A 22,519-nucleotide genomic window follows, 5' to 3' on the forward strand; every position below is an offset into this window, starting at 1 on the left:
ACAATTTTGTTATTTCATAATATTTTCCAAGACTCACGGAAGCTGGGTTTTCTAATCTGTTGCTGTTTGAATTGCTTTTCATTTCCTCTATGGTGGAGGACAAGATGGCTGGCCATTATTTTTGAGATCCCATTCTTTTCTTCCTATTCAACTTTACAAATTCTGTCTTTTTGCCCTAATGTTGATAATAAGGTTCAGCAGCTCACCCAAGGCATCAAGCCCTGAGCTCTGTATCAGTGTCCGTTCCTGGGAAACATTTTGGCTCTTACTTCTCTGTTGGGAGGGAATTCTATTTTAAAGTCTTCTCTTTTCTTTTCCACTTGTCAGGTTCTCAATTTCTAAGTCTTGGTTTATTTAAAGTCCTCTTGCCCTTCACAGCCTTAATCTTTAATTGCTCTAATCTCTGGGTTCCTTCCTTGAATTCAATCTGATTGTTCCAGTCTAGCATCTTCATCAGTCGTTCTAATTCCAGCTTCATTTAGACTTTACAGAAACCCTCGGGGCTGGGTTTGTGGCTCCGTGGTAGAGTGCTTGCCTACACACATGAGGCCTGGGTTTGATCCTCAGCATCACCAAAGAAAAGAGAAGCCTGGGAAACTTTTATCAGCTCTCTTCTGATTTGGCCTTACTCTTCTACTGTTGTCTTGGTTCTTCATTGTGAGTTTGGCTGTTTGTTTTTGTAGTTTGAATTTTTCCCTGACAGCATGTTTTGCTGACCTCACCCATTACATTTATGGTCTCATTAAGTTCTTCCATAGTGAGAATGTTGGGTTTGGATTTTTAATATTCCCCCAAAAAAACTCCCATGTGAGGCAAAGCAGAAAGTCCAGAAGTGAAATGATCAGATAGTGGGAACCGTGAACCCCCAGGGGATGAACTGATTTGATCTGAGTGGGCTGTGGGGTGGTACTGTAGGCAGGGGGCAGGGCTGGTGCACGCAGGTCCCTGGGGCGTGCCCTTGAACCTCGGCTGACCTGGCTCCTCACCCTCTCCCTGCTTGCTGGTCTCCCTGTGCTGGGCACTTTCTCCACTGCACGCACCTCCCACCACGTGCAGTCAGCTGACCATGGCCGAGACCTCCTCACCCAGGAGCCAGGACAGGCTTTTCTTCCTCCAAGGCGTTCTCACTGGTCTCAGTGATGACAAGCTGGCCAACAGAGCACTTGGGTCGATTTGGCCCTCCGTGTTGGTCATTTCAGTTAGGTAAGTCATCCCTGTGTCCTGTCCCCCCTCACCCTGGTGCATTTCCCGATGGTGTGTGTAAGGTCATCTTGCTTTCCACCTCCACTCTGGCCAGTGGGCACAGTGGCCACTTGGAGATTTCACCCCTCTCGGTCCCCCTGGCTGACACATTCTGTTCTGCTTTCTCAGTTGTGATTTTGTTCTCCTTCAGGACACATTTGAGACCCAGGAGTTGGGGCTGGAGCTGAGGAACAACTCTTGGATACCAAGGATCTGCCTTTTTTGTTTCCTTCCCCTGAGATTTTGATGAATATATTTTGTCAAAACTCAGTCTCAAAGCTTTGGTGTTAAGCTGTGTCCATGGGAGGACACCTTCAGAATTCTGATCGTCTCCTTTTCGCCTGGCATTCAGGCAGGAATGAGACCTGGAGGTGTTTCCTGCACCTCCTAAAATCCAGCCTCATCCAAGAGTTGCTACAGGAGGCTTCCTCCCGCCCTCCTCTTCCCCCTCCTCCCCGTTTCTCCTTCATTCTCTCCTGAACTTGCTCCTTGTCCTCCCCCTCCTCAGGTCCCCCAGCCTGCTAATCAGCCAGGTGCTGGCCCTCACTCTAGGGAAGGTTGAACAGATGGTGAGGTGTTTACTCGTCTCTTTCTGCTGGGCTGCTGAGCTCCGTCCACGGCACTTCTTCCTTGTCACTGGTTTTCAAGATGCTGTCTTCTTCCTCCTGGCTCTTCCAGTGCTTGGCTGTCCTGTTGGCTTGATGGCTGTTGGTCTTGTGGCCAGGTGACAGGGCAGGAGCATGGGTGAGGTAAGTTCACTCCACCAAATGCATCTGGGATATGGGTCACTATGTTTCTCCGCATGATGCCTTGGACTGGAGACTTTTTATGTAACCTAGGTTTCCCGAGGAATATGTGAATTAGGACCCTGGAATCCATTTGTAGCTGGGTGTGTGACCTCAAATTCATCACTCCTCTCTCTGGGCTCTGATTCTTCATTTACATAAAGAAGAGGAGGAATTATGAATTCTCCAAGTCCTGTTCTAATGTGAACATTCAATAATTCTCTACTACTCTGATTCTATATTTATACAACTAAAGCTCTGTCGCACTGGATCCCTAAGAATGAGTCCATAAAAATAGCTTTAGTCACAGACACTCCAAAAATGCCCAGGAGAGCTGAGAACTGTTCAGAGAACCAGTCGGATCCTTCCTAATTAAATGAAGCATTCTGGCCCATGGGACTTAAAAAAGCCTGTTTTTGTTATTTCATTATTTTCTTTCCATTTTTTGCCAGTAACCATCTTGATGACCACACTGTCTGTCTGCCCCTGGCTGTGGTGATCTAGCTATCTGTCCACTGCATTATTTATGATTGGGCTCATCAATCTAAGGAATGCACTATTCTTCCTTCTCATAGTTTTACCTTACTGTAAGGTATAATTATTTTGGAAGCAATATTGATCTAAGCTAGTTAGTACGTGTGAATAATTACTTTAGTCTCGTACTATCTGAATTAGGTATCTGTTCAACATTCTGGATGTGTCCATGAGGCCTGAGTGGAGTGGACTCCTCCGTGGGTCATTATCTAGAAAATGGCCTCTGGACCTTGAAGTGCAGCAGCAGTTTGCCTCGGGCCCCAGCCTGGTGGTCACCCTGCAGGTGTGGAACTTGCTGCCGCTATGACCCCTGAGCCAGTTCCTGGAAGTCTCTCCACACACACACACTCACACACACACAAACACACACTCACACACACACACACACTCACACACACACACTCTCACACACACACTCTCACACACAAACACACACACTCACACACACACTCACACACACACACAAACACACACTCACACACACAAACACACACTCACACACACACACTCACACACACACACTCACACACACTCAAACACAAACACTCTCTCACACACACACACTCACACACAAAAACAGACACACACTCTCACACACATACACTCACACACAAACACACACAAACACACATTCACACACACCCACTCACACACACAAACACACACACACCCACTCACACACACACAAACACACACACACTCACACACCCACTCACACACACAAACACACACAAACACACACTCACACACACAAACACACACTCACACACACACACTCACACAAACACACTCTCTCACACACACTCACACAAACACACACAAACACACACTCTCACACACACTCACACACACACTCTCACACACAAACACACACACACTCACACACACAAACACACACACACTCACACACACACACACACAAACACACACAGTCTCTGTTCTGCTTTTCTGATGAATTCTAACAAACATAGAATGCCTGAATTATTTTTAAGAAGCAAGAATCAAGGCAAATACTATATTCTAAATGTGTATGGAGGGATATAAAAAAATATGAAAGGAAAAAGAGTCATCCAGGACGGAGGTGATCTCCTTATCTCTGTTAAGGGAAGAGTGTTTGGAATTAAAACTCACGTGTTTTTGTTCCTCGTGACTTCCTGTGTTCTGGTACCACTGTTTGCTTAGCCATTGGATTTGACAGTCCCTCTCCAGTGACATACTACCCCCAGCCTTTTGGATTAGACATTCTGATTTAACATGTAGGCTGGTTACCAGTGGAAAAGCCTGCCTCTAGCTGTCAGTTTTGTTACTGGCCCTGCTTTATAATGAAATAAAAAGAAGTTTCGCTTTCCAGAGCCGGCTGGCAGGTTGCCAGGGAAGCCATATTTAACATCTTCTGTTGCCCGTTGTCTTGCGACTGCCCGTCCACACTGCATCCTGCTTGGTCCTCCACCTTCACGTCCTCATAAAGACAAGATTGTCAGAAAACCGTGTTCATAAGATCTGGCCTCCTAGATAAAATCTTTTCTTTATTTGTTTGTTCGAATTTTTTAGAAGCCAAATGACCTGAAACCTTATGTACTTTTGGGAAAAAATCACTACCACCACCACCAACAAGGACAACAAAAAAACTATAACAAACTCTCAACACTGACACAAAAAAGAGAAGATCTGGATACCATCCAGGGTGCCTATGCTTAGGGCATCAGCCTGGTCCACCCCACAAGGCAAGTGCCTGTTTTTGGAGATAATGATGTTGCAGTTACTCATTTTCTGCTTTTCACCATAATTGTTATAAGACTTCTTTTTCTCGCTGTAAGACAGTTGCTGTAGAAGTAAAATCATTCTAAGACTACATAAAAATTAATATAGTTTTTATGGCTATAAATGGCATAATGTTATCTAGTGACCACAAAAATTTAAGTTATTGGTCAGATAAAAACAATATCTCAAAAGTTATTATTCTCAGTATCTGAAATAAAATAGAATCTGTATTGTATACAAATTTGGATGGCATAAACAAATTAATATGTCTTACATGTCTCTCAAACATTTCAGGCCTAGACATGAGCATGCAGAGCAAGATTCTGGATTATATCAAAGGGCTGGGTTTACATTTCATACATACAATCTACTCTACACTCCACTATTTATTCTAACTCTACTGCATAAAAGTTAGCCTTTAATGAAAGAGCAATGTGACTTAGCGTCACTTATTCTGAAAATTTTTATTAATAAATAATATATCACTTTAATCACACAATATACTTAGCATCAAAGGAGGTGCAATAGCATTTCTGAGTATTTTGAAAGAGTGTTTTGATGAGGAGATTATAGAGTTTTCCACCAGACAGACGAGGACTTGAACACTGAGCCTCCTCAGCCTCAAACTCATCTGTATAATCACATTATAAGACTAGCAGAAGGATAAGGGAGGCAGCAGACAGAAACCGTCCAGCCCTGTGGGGCATGTGCAAGTGTTGATAAGTCTGTTATTGTTTGGATACGATGTAAAATGACTAGATTATGAGGTGCAATCTAATCAGTGGATTATTCCACTGATATTGATTAGCTGGGTGGTAACTATAGGAAGGTAGGGTGTGGCAGGCAGAGGCAGGTCACTCACTGAGGGCTTTCATTTGGGGTTTATATTTTGTCCCTGTGAGCAGAGTGTGCTCTCTCTCTCTCTCTCTCTCTCTCTCTCTCTCTCTCTCTCTCTCCCTCCTTCTGCTTCCTGGTTGTCATGTCTTGAGTTGCTTTCCTCCTCCATGCCCTTCTACCATAATATTCTGTGTCACCCTAGGTCCAGAGCTATCGAATCAACCATTTAAGGACACGACATCTGAAACTGTGAACTCTGAATAAACTCCCTCTCTCTGTGTGTTCTAATCAGGTGTTTTGGTCACAGCAATGAAAAAGATGACTAAAACAGAAATTGGTACCAGGAGTGGGGTCATTACTGTGACTAACCTTATCACATGGTTCAAAAGCATTTGGAACTGGTTTGTGGAGGAGAAATTTTGAAAAGTCTAGAGATATAAGCTTTAGAATATTGAAAGTAGAGCTTAATGGGCGATTCTGGTGAGGTTTCAGAAAATTAGAACGCCAGTAGGACTGTGGACAGTGAGGTTGAGCTCCAGAGATTTCAAAGGAGAGCAGGACTCTACTGGAAATTGGACTAAAAGCCATTCATGTCATGTTCTGGCTAAGAAGTTATTTACATTTCTTTCCCATTTCCTGAGACTTTCTGTTAGGCTGAATTTAAAGGTGATTGAATAATTAATCAGACAGAGGAAATTTCAAGTCCCTACAGCATTCAGGCAGTGGCATGGCTATTGCTGGCAGCCTTTAATCAAGTTTACTGTGGTAATAAGGAGTAGGAAAAAAAGGAGAAAGCTTGAAAAAATTTGCAGTTTGGCCAGAAGAGTGTGAGTAAAACTGGGACTAGGAAAGATGTGGTTATTAAGGGGATTAAAACAACTAAAGACATGCTAAGTTCTTTGCATAGGGACAACAGGAAAGATGGCTTGACGGCATCTCAGCAATTGGCATTGCTATCTCAGGATCAAGGGTACAAAAGTAATTTTTTCTTTGAGAAGAGACAGTGGGGAATCCTGCCAGCCCAGGGAGGACTAGGAAGCTATTTTACTGTCTCAGCCATCCAGACATGCAGATGCTGCGGAAGCCACAGTCCCAAGAGAGTTGACTGCTTCTGCTCATGATGATGGTAGATGTTGGAATCAACCACATGGTGTGGTTCTGCAGGGATGCAGGATGAGGGACTCAGGGTGTCATGACAGCTTCTGCCAAAATTTCAAAGAAGGCGTGGGAGGCCAGGCAAAGGGCAGCAGGGTTGGAGCCCCTGCAGGCTGTCTCTGAGAAGGTGATAGCTGAAGACGTGAGTCAGAAGGTGAAGCAGCAGTGGATACCTCGAGATACCAGTGGCGTGAGACGTTTGCCAAGGAATACTTCAGAAATCAACAGAAATCAGCCCAAGGAGGTCACAGGTGATCAGCAAGGTCACAAGATTAAAATGCTGATTAAAACATCCTTTTCTTACTCCGATTCCTTAAGTCCCAGCTTCCTGTTTTTAAATGTGGGTGAAGATATCAACTTATAGGATTTTATAAAGACTAAATACGGTACCACCAGAAGTAGTCAGTGGGGCTTCTGGCCCAGGTGCATGGTTACCATGGCTCAGCACCACTCTCCCGCTCCAGAACTGCTGGGTACTGCAAGGCTTACAGAGCAATTTAGTTCTGGACCCTCTGGTGATGCTTGGAGTGTAGAAATGCAATGGTGACCCTCTTCTTGCTACTCTGGTCTGTTTGGGGATGATAATAGCTTTTTAAAAATAAGAATTCTGTGCAAAAACCTGAGATGGGTGCACCTAATCTTCTGAAGAGCCCAGAGTTTCCAGCACAAGAGTCCCTGCATTGAAGACCTCTGGTTTCTGGATGCCAGTTTCCCACATAAGAGCTATGAAAGGAGTCTTTGAACTTCACAGTTTTGGTAGTTTGGCTAGAGGTATAAGACCACTGGTGGGACTTGATTTTTCATTCTGGAATTCATCCCTGGAGCCCCACCAAACTTTTTCCAAAATATTTTTTTGAAGCACATAATTCCCTGTGAGATGTTATATTCTCCTTGCATTCCTATGGTGTTTTCTACTTTCTGTATAGAATCCTGAGCGACCCAGTTTGTTCTTGAGTATTTTTCAGCTGGTTATGGAAAGCGTTGGGCTGGGGATGGGGTGGGGGCAAGAACACAGGACACAGAGCAATCTGCATGTCTGTGAGTACCTGTTCCTTAAGTGGACAAGAGAGGAAGACCCAGAGAACAGGAGACAGAACGAGAGGGAGAGAGCATGGTGAGGCACAGAGAAGAGCCCACAAGGAAGAGTGCCGGGTCATCTACAAGGACATGCACCCACACTCTGAGGACGGTCACCACACTCGAGGAAAAGAAGCAAAGTTATTACAAAAGAAAAGAGAGAAGAGAGAGTTTGGTTCATATACCCTTGGGAATGGTGTACTTAGGGAGTTAGGGGTGGAATGGGGTCAGAGAGGGGTAAATATGATGGGGAGTAGCTGAATAAGCCCATGTGAGGACGGAGGTAACCAGCTTGACTTGCAGTCAGTTCTCTGCACCTGAAGGCTCTGTGTCCACAGGTTCAACCAACCGAAGGTTGAAAGTGCACCCAAGGCTGTGTCTGTTCAGAGCACCTGCAGACCTCTTTGTGCTCACTCGCTACGCAATGCCGCATGACAACTATGCACGTGGCATTCACATTGTATCAGTTATTGCACAATGTAAATAAGCCACCTATAGATAATCTAATGTGTCTAAGACATTGTGCTTAGGAGCTAGGCAAAAGCAGTTTAGACAAGGGACTTTTGAGTTTGTGGATTTTGATATTGGAGGAGGGAAGGGGTCCTGCCCACTTCCTCCAGGATGCCAGGGGGCAACAATGTTTACTATTTTCCTTCAACATTTTGGACAACAGAAAGCCCAACGTTGGATTGGGGTGTTCTGGTTCCTTTTTAGACACATTATCATTCCGCTAGCACATGGCATCATGGGTTCCAAACATCCCTTTATGCAGATCCGTGGAGATACTTTGCATTTAATGGCATGATGTGCACTTTAAAAGAAACAGCCCAGAGAATTCACCAAGAGGCTGCAGGAGGCGTGAAGAAGAGCAGGAATGAAAAGCTATAAAAATAATATGGTTATTATGTTAAGATCCTAGCTAACTTTTCAGATGAGATTAGAAAATAGATTCTCTTAATTTTATGGCAGTCATTTAATTATGTTGCTCCCCAAATGCCTTTCCCAGAGAAAAAGGCTTTCAAATTAGATTGTTTTCTTATAAAATTCCACAGGATGTATGTTCTGCCACCTCCTATTCTTCTGTAAATAGTCCTTGATGAATAAGCAGAAGGTGGACTGGGTGAGATTACATAAGACCTGAGCTAAAATTATACCACCCAAGGTGGCTGTCTGGGTCTACAGCTTCATTTTCGAGAGAAAAGCAGATTTTTGTGCTAGCTGGAGAAAAAATATCATATTCTGGAATTACCATTGTGAAAAGGATTTACTCTAAAGCACCGTTCACCCCAGATTCTTGGCTTCATTTCCCTCCATGGTTCAAGAGCAAATTCTTTGATAAACAAAATGTTATTTGCTAAAGACGAGCAGTCTCATTACCTGCGTTATCTACAAGCAAAATTTACTTCTCTCTTCTTAGCCTAAACTTCTCTGATTCTCCACAGTTGGTCCACAGCAGATTGTCCCCTTCAGACTATGGTGTGACCAGCAGATCAGGGGGCAGCTGCAGACTCCACACGAGAGCCTGTCCTCTGCAGGGAGGGCTCCCCCTGGCCTGTGGGCCCAGGAGGGCCCTGTACACCTGTTTTGTTTTGTTGTAATTTTGATTACTCAGCGTCTCTAGAATCTCCCTTTCATAAAGAGGCAAGTGACGTCTAAGTTTCTCCTGGATGCACCGACAGTGAGAGCTGACCTTTGATTTTGTTCTGTTTCCTTGACACAGATATCTCACAGACGTCTTTACATGTCCCTCTGTGAGGAATCAGACTTGGTGCCCCAGTTTCCTGTGGTCACGCAGCAGTGGGAGGACGCTGGGATGGTCAGTGTCTCTGTCCCATTCACCGGGTCTTGTTGCTTTGACCCTGAAATCCGTTTTGCTCTTTATTATCGACAGCTATGTAGGCATCAGGCTAAAACCCGAGGGTTGTTTGGGACGGGGCGCAGGCACAGCAGTGCTGACCTGGCTGTTATCGCCCTGTTTCTAGCTGCTGACCCAAGCTGAGTTCTCTGTCCCATTGAAGTTGTCCCTGCCTTATGCGCAGTGGTGTGCAGTCCAGGAAAAGCGTAAGGCCATTTCTAGCACTTGCCCATTTCTGTGATGCAAATGCCCTGGCGGTGGCCTGGGCACTGCTTCCAGACTAAAAATGCAGGATGCAGCTGGGCAACCCAAGCGAGGGCTGTCAAGGTGAACTGCTGCCTGCAGAGCCCTCTTTATTAATCTTTTATTAATCTTTATTAGTCTTTTCCACAGGTGCAGACACTGAAGCCCTCAGAAGTGAGCTTCTTGCCCAAGGTGACGTCCCAGAAAGTAGCTTCAGAGGGGTGGAAACCAGGGCGCACCCTTGATCCCAAAGCACTCAGATGGCTCATGTAGTCTGCATCTGAGGTATGTCTTGAGAAGCTCCTGGACAATGCAGCAGTATTCAGAGGTGGAATGATCAGATTATGAGACCTGTAGCCTCATCAGTGGATTAATCCGTTCAATGGATTAATAATTTGAGTACATTTCTGGGTGGTACCTATAGGCAGGTGGACTATGGCCTGAAGAGGTGGGTCATTGTGGGCGCACCCCTGTGGGGTGTAGATTTTCCCAGTTGATCTGGGTCCTGGCTGCCATGAAGTGCACAGCTCTCCTCCGCCTTCTCCTTCATGATGTCTGCCTCTCCTCAGGCCAGACCCCTCAGGTGGCCAACCACAGAGTGGACTCTGAACCCACGAGCACACAGAAACTTTCTCTCTTTTAGTTGTCCTGTCAGGTATTTCAGTTAAGGCAATGAAAATCTGACTAATACAATGTTTTTGAAAATATTAAACTACTTATAAGCGAAATGAGGATATTGTTGAGTCTCCTTATACATATTTTTTATTTATTACCAGAATCTTGATTAAAATAAGAAAAAAAACCTGAAAGAAGAGGTTTTGTCCTTGGCACTTCCTCTCCCTGGGAATGGGCAAGAACATGTTTCCTTTGTTTATGTGTTTGTTTATGTGTTTGTTGGTTTATGTGTTTGTTGGTTCATGTGTTTGTTGGTTTATGTGTTTGTTGGTTTATGTGTTTGTTGGTTCGTGTGTTTGTTGGTTTGTGTGTTTATGGTTAATGTGTTTGTTGGTTTATGTGTTTGTTGGTTTATGTGTTTGTTGGTTCGTGTGTTTGTTGGTTTGTGTGTTTATGGTTAATGTGTTTGTTGGTTTATGTGTTTGTTGGTTCATGTGTTTGTTGGTTTATGTGTTTGTTGGTTCATGTGTTTGTTGGTTCATGTGTTGGTTCATGTGTTTGTTGGTTTATGTGTTTGTTGGTTTATGTGTTTGTTGGTTCATGTGTTGGTTCATGTGTTTGTTGGTTCATGTGTTTGTTGGTTTATGTGTTGGTTTATGTGTTTGTTTATGTGTTTGTTGGTTCATGTGTTTGTTGGTTTGTTTTCTGGGTTTTACTTTGTTTCCCTTTTAAAGTTTGGAGAAGTGCCTTCTAGTAACCAAAATCATCATGGAATGTTGTGGATGCTACATGTAGACCTCCCTTAGAATCTGGCCGACGTAGCAGGGCACCGTGCAGTCAGGATGCGCTGGGAGGCCAGCAGCGGTGCACGTGCAGGAGGGGCTTCCTTCCTCTGCCCTGGACCCTGCCCAGCGGTGCACAGGGAGGGGTGGGCATGAGGAGAGCGGCTTTGCCATGGGCTTATGCCTAGAGCCCGACCTGAAGGGCACATCTGCAGCCGTGCTGCTGTGAATGGGACTGGGTCCCCCAATTTGATGACCCCACGATTCCCTGCCATTCCTAAGGTTCCTAATTCTTAAAACATGTGTGTGTATGCGTGTGTGTGTGTGTGTGTGTGTGTGTGGTGTATCCCCCATTGGTGGGTGCTAGGGGAAACAAGGAGATGGAAAAACTGTCCAGCTTTATTTAAATTAAAAAAGCAGGTGTCTTCCAGCTGTTAATTCGATTTTCAAAGGGCTGCTTTTTTCCTAATGTCACTGAGTAGAACATTTTCCTGGTTATTGTTAAGATCTTCAAGGATATGTTGAACCAAAGTGTGATCAAATCTTACTTCATATCTGACTGTTTCCTTTGTGAACTGTTTTCTGTATGATGAGCAGAAAGTGCCCTATATATAAACAAGTGCTCATGGGTATCCAGTCAGAATCCACTTCTCTGTTTCCCTCTGCCCAGCCTCCCTCCCAACACCGCTTCCACATTTGACATAAGGCTGGTGACACTTGCTGTTGAATCACTTCCACGGGTGAGGACCGAGGACCTCTTCTTCTGTTGAAAGGGTCCTCTTTCCTGGTTGTCACCCTGCGGCAGGATGTCCTGAGCAGGCAGAGCAGGTGGTATGTACCAGGGCCTCATTAGGCCAGGGCTTATTTAAAAACAATCTTTTCCAAAGTTGTTGTAGAATTCATCTGCCCTGAGAAATGCACCTCTGGTGGGAGCAGGAGATAAAGGAAGCCGTCTGGTGTTGCCTGTGAGTCTTTCTAGAAGAAGCTGCCGTACTGCAGTAGGAAATGCTGGCTGGGAGCCGGTGGGCTGGGGCCCTCTGCTCTGGGCTGCTGTGAGCTACTGGTGGGAAGATGATCCTTGAATTCCCACACTTGCTTTTCTCATTCTGTGGTTTGTACATTCCCACAAGAGCAGGATGGCACCAGCCCCTTCTTGAATAGATCGCAACATACGAACTGTAAGTGAATTGAAGATACTTCTCAAAAGTGCCCGACCCAGGGTGCTGGTCCCTGGGGGGAGGCCTGTGCCTCCCTAGCTCTCTCCTGCTGTCGCCGTCTCCATCTCTGGCTGTATCTGAAACGGAGCTCACCTGCAGGGCCTTTCCAGCCCTGAAACTGTACGTTCAGAACTCTCCCAACTCCTTCCTGTGACAGCTGCGGGGATCACATGGCCTTGTACCCTGGGATCTGCTCTGTGATCCCTCAGTGGAGAGCCTCCGGATGAAGTCAGAGGGACCATGGTTCCTCAGGTCCCCAGCCAAGCACCAGGTTCATGTCATCCCTCTTAAAGCCACTGAGTTAAGACAGGGAACTTGCGACAACTAATTTGTATTTGATGGATAAATAAACTGAGCCTTTAGTACTGACATATTAAGCGGCAGACATACACCTTCAGGTTCTCACCATCAATTATATTATTTATTAGATTTAATTCTATATCATGAACTCATTCAAGCCTCTTTGCATTTGTTATATAAACAGGATAATTAAATTTAGATCATATTTTCAATTTAAAACATGGTTTTAAAACTTTAATATTGTTTGGACCTACCAAGAAAGTAACAAGTTTGCCTTTCAAGAAAGGCACCTTTTGTCCTGGGAAAACTGAGTATCCGTATGCGGAAGCAGAGGCAGCATTCCAGAACATTGGCACGGGCTGAGTCTTCAGCTCAAGAATCAACAGTGGGAAGACATTGAGTAAAAAGCTTCTGCCGAGTAAAGGAAACAAGAGTGTGAAGAGGAAAATCTACAGACTGGGAGGAGCTCTCTGCCAGCTACTCTTCCACCAGGGGTTATCCAGAATATATAAAGAAATCAAAAAACCAAATAACTCAGTCAATAAATGGACCAATGACTGTTAGGGTCTGTAAACAAGTCAGGATGGCGCCTGGCATTTTGCCAGAGGGAGTGGTTTGTGAAGTAACGCCAGCGAGCCATTAAGTGTGGAGATTCCTTATTGGTTGACTGCTGTCTCTAGTTTATGTTAATTAAGATAAGCTGTGTGTAATGTATATATACCCCTCCTGTCCTACAATAAACGGCTCCCACTCCACCTGTATCAATGTACACAAGTTGCTCGTCACCCCCCGGTTATTTTGCTGCAGCCGGACTGCGGCAAATGATAATCTAAATAGACATTTCTCAAGAGAGAAATATAAATTGCTAACAAATATGAAAAAAAACGTTCAACATCTCTACCAATCAGGGGAATGCAAATCGAACTTGCACTGAGATTTCATCTCACTCCCGGGTGAATGGCAGTCATCAAGGATTCAAACAATAATGAATGCTGGTAAGGGGGGAAAAGTGCCCTTACACCGTGTGGTGGGATGCTAATTAGTGCAACCACTGTAGAAAGCATCTTGAGACTCCTCGAACCCTAGGAATGGACGGCACACGGCCAGCTGTCCCACTCTCCTGTTGATCCCAAGCACCTGAGATCCACATGCTGTAGGGACACAGCCACACCAATGCTTACAGAAGCAGGGTCCACAGTAGACCAGCATGGACCTAAGAGTCCATTGACAGACAAACAGATACAATCTGTGGTCCATATACATAATGGAGTTTTATTCAGTCATAAAAAGAAGGAAATTATGGCATTTGGTGGCAAATGAATGGTACCAGAGAACTAAGATCACGCTGAGTGAAGTAAGCCAGACTCAGAAAGTCAGGGACTGATGTGTCCTCTCATCTGTGGAAGCTGATGGGGTGGGTGGGAGTGACTAAAAGGGCTCTTATGTCAATAGAAGGGACACCAAGAGAAAATAGGAAGGGGGTAAGGGGGAGGGGTTCACGGAAGTGCCGCAGAAGGTGCCGTGTCCATGTCCTGACACACACGATGGATCCTGCAGGCATGTGTGTGCATGTGTGTGTGATTATAGTGCACCACCTGAAAGAGTGATGTGGAAGGGAGGTCAGTAGAGTTGAGAAAGTGGGTCACAGGAGGTTGAAGAGGAAGGAACATGGGCAGGTACCAGCAATGAGACTGGCCAATTATGTCCACGTGTATATAGGAACGTGGTGTAAGGAACCCTGTTATTTTGTGTGACAGTAATACAAAGGCGCCATTTAAAATGGGGACATTCATCAAGTCCGCAGTAAAAGCACTCCTGTGCTGTACTGAAATTATAAGGTACAGGAAAGGGAGAAGAAACGGAAACCCCTATATCCAACTGAATCTTAAGCTGACTCTTCAATAGCATATCATTTTAATGATTAAAATAATTAGTTATTTATAACTGTTTACTTTTTAAGTTATTTTTCCAGCATTAGCAAATTCCACCTTCCTCAAATCGCTTATCAACATCAGTGAAGGGAAATGCCTAAGTGACAGTCCAGGGCGGTTTCGGAGCCATCGGCCACCTCTGCAGCGCCCGGCTTGGAGACAGGGGGTCCCAGTCTGCCCGGCTCCTGTGGTGCCTCGCTTCCTTCTGCTGAGGATTAGGGTCCCTCAGTCTCTGAGGGGCCCCTTCTCCCTCCAGCTCCTAGCAGGGCGAGGGGTGTGCAGTGTACTCAGAACAACTGTGCTGCACCACCTCCCTGCAGTGAGGCAGCACGTTCCTACCGACCACTGCAGGCTGGCGGCTCTGCAAGAGGAAAGGAAGAGAACACCCTGTGACCGCACAGCAGCTTGCGATTGTGCCAGCGGCAAGGGGTGGGCGTGGGTTATGCAGTCAGCACCCAGGGGCACCGCACAGTGCAGCTGAGACCTCTCCGCCAGCACCCTGGGGGCTGTGGTCTGCGATGATGGCTGGGTGAGGTAAGAGAGCAGATTTTCCACAGATAGACAGCCAAGGTCCTGGGGAGAGCGGGCAAGGAATGGTTTGGAGTCCTGTGAGAGAAGAATGCTGTGGTGGAATCTCCCTTCCCTACTTTGGGAATCAAATTTTAAAAATGTCATTGTTTTCTAATTCTATGGCGACTGGATTTTGAACAAAAAAGAAGAGAAAGAAAGGGGAGAAAAGAAAGGCTTATAAAATAGACTTATTCAGTGCATTTTAATAGAATTAAATACAATACCATCTGGGAATTCTTTCGGACTCAGCCTCTACATAGTGTGCACATTTTAACACATAGAACCAATTTTACTTTGCATTTAGAATCAACCTCAATGACATATGAGTTTGACAAATATCAGGACAATTCCAAAGTTAAAATAGTTTTTATACTGGAATTAATTTGTATTCCTTTCCAAAATTGGCTTCTTCTGTTCTTCAAACCTACAGATCATGGGTTTCAGATGTTGAATCCATTGAGTGTTCTTTTCACAGCAAAGTGGATTCTACTAACTCCATTTTTTGTCTGTTTCACAGGTTTTCATCCAGGCTCAGTGTTGTCAGAGGGTTGGTGGTAATGCTGTGGGGGAAGCTGGGACAGGAGCCCAGGACTCCTCGCCTGGCCTGGGGGCCTTCCTGCGCATGCCCCTGGGGCCACCTTCCTTCAGGGGATTGGTGCTTGCAGGGTGCGGCTTCCATCTTGCTTCCCATTTCCCCTTGAAGCCACTTCCCTTCCGGTTCTCCTCTTCCATCTTTAAAAGCTGTCATTCAGCACTCAGTCCCCAGTGCTCCCCTGTTCTGAAGAATCTCCCTGCCTCTTCTGATTCTGGTCAACCAGCAAAACTGAGAATTAACTAATTAAAGTTCTGATATCTTTTTAAGCTAAAACGTGTTGGTTTATTTCACTGCTAGTAAAATCAACCGTGGTTACCGTTTTAGTTTTCAGCCCAGAGACCATAGTAAAGTCTGTTTTCCTACATGAGATGTGTTGATTAATATGATGTAAAATTAGCTCCAGATTTTTGCAGCCCTGCTAATTGATAAGAAGTCAGAGCTTGGGGCTGTCTAATTAAGTTTTCTGGAAAATTAATGTTGAAATTGGCTTTGTGACTTGATTGGTTGAAAATCTATGAATACATTTATTTAATCCTTTTGAATCATATTTGGGTGCTAAAAAAGGTTGTTAGCTACATCTTTACAATATTGTGTCTCCAAGGCACTGTCCTTCCATGATATTTGGGGAAAAATTTTGTATGTACAAACCATAGTAACTCCCAGCTATCCGGGAAAAAAAAAAAAGATTATTTTCTTGTTCATTTGTGAATTATGCTGGGCATTTCCAATACTTTGCCTTTCCCAGCTGATCTTCTAATTAACTACGGTGCCATAAATAATTGTCACTCCATGGCCACATCAGACTGCATAGAAGTCTACTCTCAGGATGGACGGTTCCTACAGGGCAGCAACAGCAGGCATTCATTGTGCACAGAAGGAACGGTTACAAGAAAAATTATTTAACTTCCATGTGTTAGGCTGCATTGTATGGTGGCAGATACCTTCGTCGGGTACACAGAGTTCACCAGAGTTACTAGGGCTAGGGTGAAGTCTGGCTATCTAAGTGCTATAAAATAATATGAAAAGGAACATTATGAGGTTGTAACCAAGTTAATACAATGATCTGGTTGGTCCCTCTTTCTCTCCCCTGGGCCCCAAGGCCATGCAAAGCATGCATTCTCCAAGCGGCAGGTACTCCTGCTGCTCCCCAACGGCTCTTCATCTCCCCATCCTTCCCTCTCTCTCCCCCAACAATGCTTAAGCCCCACAGTTAAAATGAGTTCGAACCCACAGTGTTCCATCCGATTTAGAGTTAGAGTACTAGACTCTCTACCTCCAAAGCCCAAGAGATCTTTTTTCTGGATTCTCCTTCTGTACGCTTTCCTCCATATTTGATGGTTATTAATTATTAGTTTTAGATCTTGATTGGTTATTTGGTAAACTTACATAATACCCCAAGATAATAAAAGTAAATACTGTATCTTGTTGCAGCAATCTTGCCTGGAGTGTTCATCGGGTTAATCAGGGCACATTTCTTTGTGCCATTTCTCTCCATTCCCAAATCCTGCCAGCTTGATCCCTCTTATCCCATAACATTTCCACTTTATACCAAGGCTAAGCTTCTGATTTGCCCTCAGGTTAGCACTAAAGTTGCAAATCTCACAAACAGCATTTGTGTCACTGTAACCAGAAGGTATCTTTTTGTCTTCGGAGTGAAGAGTATAGATTCCAGTCTTTCCTCCTTTCCAGTGTCAAGCGCGTGAAGAAGTTTCTGGTGTCATTGCGTCATTCTATCTTCATCAAACAATTGTCAGATCACGGATATAATGTCACATGCCACCTTTCCGTAGGAACAGAAGAACAATACAAGAGTTCGCCAAACATTGATTCGGGGTGTCTGCTCAGAGACCCAGGTGCGAGCAATTCCTACTGGAGGAACTTCCAAGCGTTAGATTTGGACCTGGGTTTTCTGGTGGGTTTTCCACTTCCCTGGCATTTCCATTTGCCTTATTTTGCTTTTTGCCAAAAGAAAGCGTGACTTTCCTCATGAGCTCACATTCACTAAATTTCCCATCACGGTCATTCTCCCTGACAGGTGCCGTCCTGCAGCGCTCGGCTGCTGATCCTGACCGGACAGTGCCATTGCACCTGCGTGGGTCTTGGGACAGGCCTCCCTGCTCCTGTCACACTGGAAGGCACAGATGTGCTCACAGACGCACACCTGACAGGTGGTCTGGCTGCATCCAGGAGACCAGGTTCAGAAGGGAAGCTGCTCGGAACCCGCAGTCTTACCTCCTGCGTCCGCAGCACAGTGACGGTGGGGCGCATTCCTGGAGGGGAGAGGATGGGTACAGGGGGTTTCCGTCTTGGTTTCATAAAGGACTTTGAATGATCTTATCCTTGTGCTCCTGCAGTTCACCAAACTGCTCTCATGGTAAGTCTTTGTTTTTCTTAAATCCTATTATCACACCTCTGAACCTTGCCGTATGTGGATCACACTCCTGCACTGAGGCTGAGGGACAGTCCAGAGCCAAACCTCGTCAGGGTGTGATGTCCAGTCTGAGGAGAGCAGAGCAGAGTGTTGGGGGGATGAAGCCGGGCAGTGCTGCACCCATGGAGTCTGCAGGCCCCAAGGCAGTGACTCTCACCAGCAGCAGAGCAGGATGATGAGGTGCAAGGGAGGGAAGGACAGGCTCCCCCAGCGGAAGGCCAAGAGGTGCCAAAGCCGCTTTGTTTTGCAGTGGAGTGGAATGCTGCAGCCTGCAGAGGGGTCCATTCTGCTTCCTTGCGAAGTGCTGAGTTCAGGTGTGGTGGGTAGTTGAGCCTCTCCACCTTCCCCTCCACCAGCCTCACAGTATCACCATCCTTAGCATTGCATTGACTAGAAAAGGAGAATTGCTATTTAACCAACTGTTCTGTTTCACCAGGTTGACTTTAGTCCATCTTGAGCACTTTCTGCATGGTGCCAAAGGCCAGCTGGCTGCATGTGTCAACTCTGTGCCAGCCTGTGATGGACAGCAGTGTCCATGCCTGTCATGAGGGCTGGGCTAACAAGTAGAATAATGTCTTCGGCTCATCTTTACGGTGATTCCAAAATCCCTGATCTCTGCACACCCCTGACTAAGAGGCGAACATGAAGTCTGTCTTTGACTGTGGAAGAAATGGAGCCCAGGAGGAATGATAAAATGACACTGAGTGTGGGAAGCCACTGAGACACCCACCCTCTGGCCCAAGCTGGCTGTATTGGGTGCTGATCCGCATCCACCCTGGAATGAGGGGACCATACTCCGCATGGACAGATTAGGCTCCTACTGCTGTCTTCTTGCAGCTATAGAAATTAATCTTTAATTTGCTCACCTCAAAAGTGAGCACTGTCTGACTGTGGCAAGCGTGAAAGTCTAGCTCTAATAACACACAGCCTTTCAGTTAGTGCTGGACTGATCACATCAGCCCCAAACTGGCAGAGAATTCTAGACATTCCCTACAGTTGTCATGAGATTTTATTTAAAGGAAAAGATCTTGCATTGTGCATTAATATTTGTTAGTATCAGCGTTTTATGGAATTGCAGCACATCTTTCATAATGAAAAAAAGGTTGCTAATATCTTTAAATTTGGGCATTGGAGGCAGCATCTGTCACTGGCAAGTGGCAATGTGCCTGTGCCCATCTTCACACTAAAATGTCATGTGGTGAAGACAAGACATACAGTGAGACAAATTTCTCAATTTTCACTCAGAAGAGAGAGAATAATAAAATTCCTGAAGATGTAATGCAAGAATCAGACTCAGTTGGTATTAATTAAAAGACAAATGAAAGGTCTGGTGAGGCCCTCTCTTCCCCACCTCTGCTCCGAGTGCACGCTGGCTTTCTTCTTGATGTGGATCTCAGGGGAAAGTGTCGTGAGAGGCTTCACATCTTCCTTTCATCACTCCCCAGATTCAGAGATGCAGAGGCTGAGTGCTCCCTGCTCTCCACTGTCAGGGGAGGTAGTGGTCCTCCTCCCTCCATGGGGGTGGAGCCTGTGCGGGCCAGGAAGGGACTGCTCAGCGCCCACTGTGTTCACTGCAGTCTGGCCCTGGAGTGCCCCAGCAGCCGCTCCCCCACCACGGAGGCCAGACAAGCCCCATTGGGTGGGAGCACCACGTCTGCAGCACATCTTTGGCGTTCTCAGTTATGCTTTGGTTTCAGGTGCCGAGGAAGAAGACAGCCATGGGTGGAAGAAAAGACCACCATGTTGAGGGCCACAGCCGAGTCGGGATGGTGCATGGCATTTTTGCCAGAAGTAGTGGTTGAGAGGTGACACTAGCGAGCCATTAAGATGATGACTTTTGAGTTCTGGCGGAGTTCCCGTGTTGAGCTCTCGTGGGGATTCCCGGAGAGTTCCCATTGGTTGGGGAAGTGCTGGAGGAGGGATTTTTCCAGTAGCTGGTTCCTGGAGGAGCCGCGAGGCGTTCGGGGGAGTTCCCGGGAGCATGTGTGGAGTGTGCTGGTGGAGTTCAGAAATAAAGTTTGTTCCTGCTTCAGTGGCTCGTGATTTGTGCCCAGCCAGACTGCGTCACCACCAGATGAGGTGGGACTGGGAAACGGCACTCCCTTCTGCATACCAACATGGTCTCTGCCTCTGACTACAGACAGAGAGAAAATGGCTATTGCCAAGGAAATCTGCTGACAGGGATCTTTATACCAGCATGCACACAGACAAACAGAACCAATAAGTCCTGGAGGAAGAGCAGAGAAGGAAGAGACGCACTTCATCCAGCAGCTCCTAACTCCAGCAGTGTCCACCTCCTCCTGGGCTCTCCTCACACAAGTGTTGACTAGAGGTTCAAATGCAGGTGCCCACCCTGCCCTGCCCCCGAGGTGGCAGATTCTGCCTCCTCACCTTCCTCACAGGGCTCTGCGGGAGTCCTGTGAGTCCCTGTCACCCCTTCCCTCCCACAGCCCACTCCACTCTCCTGCCTGTTCTCTGCTCTCTCTTGGACGCGGTTCTGCTGCCAATGCTCCAGCCCCATCTACAGTGGCCATTGCCACAAGGACTTCAGCCCCTGATCCAACTCTGCAGGACTCCGGGAGCTGAATCTGTCAACAAAGGAAGGAGGGAAACAGAACCAGAGCTCCAGATGTCCCTAGTAGGCACTTAGGAAATCACGTTTTGCTTATTTTTTAAACTATCAATTAGATTTGTCACACCAGGATCTCACTGCGCTCAGAGAGACTTCAATGTTTTCTGCTTCTAATCTTCCACTTTTATATTTTTTAGGAAAAACTGTCATTATTTAGCTTTAAAAATACCATAATAGTCATTTTTGGTGTTATTAACAGAAGAAAAGGATAAAATAGGGCTCTGACTCTCTAAGAATACCTGGAGATTTAAAATCTATGATCTATCATCCATCCATCTATCATCCATTCTATCTATCCATCCATCCATCTATCAATCTCCCTACCTATGTACCTACCTATATGCCTACTATTTATCATCTACTATCCATTGTTTCCATTTCTCCTTAAGCCTTGATGAAAATAAAGAAAAAAACTTGGTCCCAAATTCAAGTTTCTATGGGAAGCAGTCTGAAGGGTCTGAGAGATCAATGGGCCCAAAAAGTATAATATGAGAGTGACAAACTCGATTCTAAAGTCATAGGGTAAAAATGCATTTCACATGTAGATGGCAAATCAGGCAAAAAAAAAATCATGTCTAATTTTCTATTTTAGTTTTAACAAAACAAAATGATTGTTTTCCAATCATCACGTTGAAATTTCTGAGGATAGGCTAAAAAAGGGTAAGATACTTAATGAATATTAATAGTATAGTAAACATAAATATTCTAGATGCATAAAGTATCTTTTTTTTAATTTATGGTGTAGTTAGTAAGAAAATAAATTCAAATGCACGTATACAAATTTTCAAAGATTCACCATAATTACATTTTTTTAAATTTTGAAATTTCTTAAGTACTGTGATTTAAATAAAATACTATATATTATCTATCTATCTATCTTTCTTGGTTTGGAAGTGAGATGTCCCTTTAAAACTAGTGAGTGAGACAAATCAGTTCAGAGGTGAAATGATAAGATTATGAGAACTGTACACTCATTGAAGATTAATCCATTTGGTGGATTAATGATTCAAATGACTTCATGGGTGGTAACTCTAGGCAGCTGGGGTGGGCTGGAGGAGGCGGGTGAGTTGGGATTACATCATCGCTGGCCCCTGGGCAGGCAGGCTCTCTCTGCTTCCTGGCTGTCAGGAGCTGAGTTGCTTTCCTCTGCCGTGACCTCTGACATGATGTCCTTCACCTTGGGGCCCAGAGCAATGAGTTGGCCCATGATGAACTGAACCTCTGAAACTGTGAGGCAAAATAAACTTTTCCTCCTCTAAGTTATTCATGTCAGGTGTTTTGGTCACAGTGACAAAAAGATGACTAATACACTATCTTGAGATCTATCCATCCACATAGTTAATCTATTTATCCATCCATTTATATTTATTGTGAAAGCCAGTCAAGAAGACTTTCTAGCTGGGTGTGGTGGCACATGCCTGTAATCCTAGTGGCTTGGGAGGCTGAGGCAGGAGGATCACAAGTTCAATGCCAGCCTCAGCAACTCAGTAAGATCCTAAGCAACCTAGTGAGACCCTGTCTCAAAAATAAATAAATGAAAATGGATGGGGATGGCTCAGTGGTTACGACCCTCTGGGTTCAATTCCTGGTTAAAAAAGAAATACAAGAAGGGGAAGAGATAGAAAGAGGTTGAGAATGAAAGAGGAGAAGGAGAGGACGAGGAAGAGGAGGGGGAGGAGGAGGAGGAGAAAGAGTAGGAGATGAAGGAGGAGGAGGAGGACAGGGAAGAGGAGGAGGAGGAGAAAGAGGATGAGATGAAGGAGGAGGAGATGAAGGAGGAGGAGAAAGAGGAGGAGGAGAAGGGGACCTTTATAAAGGGCTGGAAGATAGCACAATTCAAATTGCATTTTCAAAGTCATATCAGAAATATGATCAGAAGAGACATCTATGGAATGAAAGAAGACATTTGCAAACCATGCATCTTTATAAGGTGTCAGTTCCAAACTATGTAAGGAAC

Source organism: Marmota flaviventris, chromosome 14, assembly GCF_047511675.1.
Source record: "Marmota flaviventris isolate mMarFla1 chromosome 14, mMarFla1.hap1, whole genome shotgun sequence".
Classification (NCBI taxonomy): domain Eukaryota; kingdom Metazoa; phylum Chordata; class Mammalia; order Rodentia; family Sciuridae; genus Marmota; species Marmota flaviventris.